This window comes from Delphinapterus leucas, chromosome 16, assembly GCF_059928025.1.
Source record: "Delphinapterus leucas isolate spDelLeu-1000000601 "Yukka" chromosome 16, BTC_Dleu_Yukka2, whole genome shotgun sequence".
Taxonomy (NCBI): domain Eukaryota; kingdom Metazoa; phylum Chordata; class Mammalia; order Artiodactyla; family Monodontidae; genus Delphinapterus; species Delphinapterus leucas.
The window spans coordinates 43,312,004-43,315,026 of NC_143144.1; positions in this window are offsets into that span (position 1 = coordinate 43,312,004).

Here is a 3,023-nt window from a genome sequence, read left to right on the forward strand (position 1 = left end):
ACTTTTGAAGGATTTTATTTAAACAAACCAGAAGAGTCGACTATGTTCCTAGTACTGTGCTGAGTGTTTCCCATATCAATTGTTTCACATTTTCAAAGACCTCCCTCCACCCCCGCCCCCAAAGCAGGAAGTCTTATGCTGAAGGCAACAGAAATAAGTGGAGATGCCCAGGATGAAAGTTTCCCCTACCTTTCCTTCGTATCCCTCTGAGTTATCTCCTTGGATCCTTGAGGATATTGAGGATTCCCTTAGCATGGTGGGAAGCTCCTGCCCTTAGATAAATCCCAGAAGCTAGGGATGGTAAACTCTATTTTAGTTCATACATGTGGACCTAAAGTAAGTGCTTTACTAGAACGTGGTGCCACAGTTGGGGGACCTTGAACACTTTTACATTTTATTTATTGCCTGTATTTATTAATCAGTTATTGATCAGCCTTAGTATTTCCATGCAGGAATCCTTCCTTGTAGCTCTTGGGACTTGTATGTTCTTTAAAATTCCAGATCCTGAAGGAATTAAAGCTTAGCAATCAATATAGAGTTATTACTGGTTTGAAGGAATTCACTGAAGTCAAGTTAAAAGCAAGAACAGGAAACCTGACATGTGAAGTCGAAAGTTAAGTTTGACATTTCTGGGAGCTGGTACAGGAGCACATAGGAGGGAAGTGGTCATGATATAATCATTCAGTCTTAGAGCTGATGACATAACTGGGTGTTTGTGGCCTTGTCTGCTTTTCATAGTGAGTCATTTTTATAAATAAAAGAGATATTAATATTAATAAGTTTACATGCATTATATACTATGTGCAAATTATATGAGTGGTGTTCCAAGAAATAAGTTTTGTAGGTAAAATAGTTCTTAAATTGGCAGTTTTGACACATGATTTCTGGTAGTGCTGCTAATTTTTCTAGAAGATCTGAATTTCAGGCTATTAGAATATACCCAAAAATGTTTGCTGGTGTTTTCTGGTATCTAAAATTATAAACACCTTAACAGAAAAGATGTGTATATTTATGTGGAATACTCTGACATACAATCACAAATGATCTAAGATCTGTATTAGCAAAAGCAATATCAATTTCAATGTCAGACCCAAAATCAAAGCATGAATGAAAAGGAGCTTATCAGAAGCAACGTGTATGCTAACACTCAATAGAAAGCTGTTTTGGGATGCACTCTTCGACAATATCGATGTGCAATGAACAAAAACTTTTCTTTGAAATATTTGTTACAAAACAAAGATCAAGACGGTTGATAGGGCAATTAATGCCTTTTCTGCTTTGAAGTTTCCCTTTAAGAATAATATGTCTAAAATATCAAATGTTTGTGTACAGGGTTCAGAGAGTTTCCAGGTTGAACACATCCACGTACCAGGAGGGTGAGACACCCCAGCTCTGTGGAGGCGGAAGCTCCCGCGGTTGGGACCTTTTCACACCTTGCCCTGTGTACCTGATCTTCATCTGGCTGTTCATCTGTATTCTTCCTCATATCCTTTATTGTACAATAAACCGGTAAATGTAAGTAAGTGTCTCCTTGAGTTCTGTAGCCAGTTCTGTCAAATAATTGAATCCAAGGTAGAGGAGGTCATGGGAACCTTGGATTTGTAGCCAAGTGGAACAGAAACTGTGGGTAACCTGGGGGCTCACTACTTGTGATTGGCATCTGAAGTGGGTGGTAGTCCTGACTGAGCCTGTAACTGTGGGATCTTACGTTGTCTCCAGGTAGGTAACGTCAGAATTGAGTTAAACCGTAGGACACTCAGTTGGTGTCACAGAGAATTGCTTGGTGTGGGAAAACCCCCACACCACTGGTGTCAGAAGTGTTGTGTGGTAGTAATGGGAAGAGTAAAGGAGAAACACAGGAGAACTGAGTTTTTCCATTACACAGCTCCTCCCCAGGATCAGCCCTCTTTAATCCCGCAACCCACGCTCCAGAGATGAAGAACATATAATCTCATTGAGGTCTTGTTCAGAGGCGCGGATATTCTGTGCTTCCTCCAATGTTCCCTGTGTCTTTTCATGACCCCTGGCTCCTCAAGGCTCTCCACTTTTGCACCCATTCCAGAGGTTGGTACTCTGCTTATCCCCTGCCTATCTGTCCCCTCCTGGTGAAATGGGTTCTCTTCTCTTCGGCCTCTTATTTAAAGGGCCAAACTAATTTATACTAAAACATTAGCACAGTGGTTCCTAGCCCTGGCTGCAACATGAGAAACACCTGGGTAGCTTTTCAAATGTATCCACGCTGAGCTCTGTCCCAACCAATTAAATCATAATCTGTGACACCAAAAAATAAAAAAAAAATTCTATAAGCCTTTCAGGTGATTCTCATACGCAGTCAGGTAATGGCTCAGGTGGACCTGTATAGCACGTTTGAATATGAACTGAGGCTCTCAATGTCTAACTCCAAAGGAGGACGTTGGGTGGGACTTTCAGTCTTCAGGATAAGAATTTATAGGCTGAGGGAATGGGCTGGGCAGAGAATGGAGGCTTCCTTAACACACACCACTCAGGGCTTGATCAGGGAGGAGTGTGGTGGGGAAGCTGGAGCTTGACATCAACTGCTTTTTTCTCTGTAATGAGATGAAGAGAACAGGAGAGCGCAACTGGCCAAGTAAGGAATAAAAATTGCTGTGTTAGGGACACATTTTCTAGAGCCATTTCTGTCTTGTAGCACAATGCAGAGTTAGGTTGCATATATTGCACTTCCTTGTGTTCTCTGAATGTGTCTACATATATGTGTTTTTGTAAAAATAGATTGTTTGGATCTCACCCTTTGTCATAGCTAGGGAGGCTTCCAGAACAGCTCAGCTTCCTGAGTGCTTGACACACACGATTATTGTCTCATTTTAATTTGCAGCCATAACCAGCATCATTAATGAAATGAGTCTGTGAGGGTCTGGCTGACTCTTGTGAAAAACTGTCCCCCAGTAAGTGAAGACACATGCATAATAATTAGTGACCAGAGAGTCACCGCTTATGTCTCCTCTGGCATGTTCTTGTTTCTGCTAAAACTGCTATAATTATTT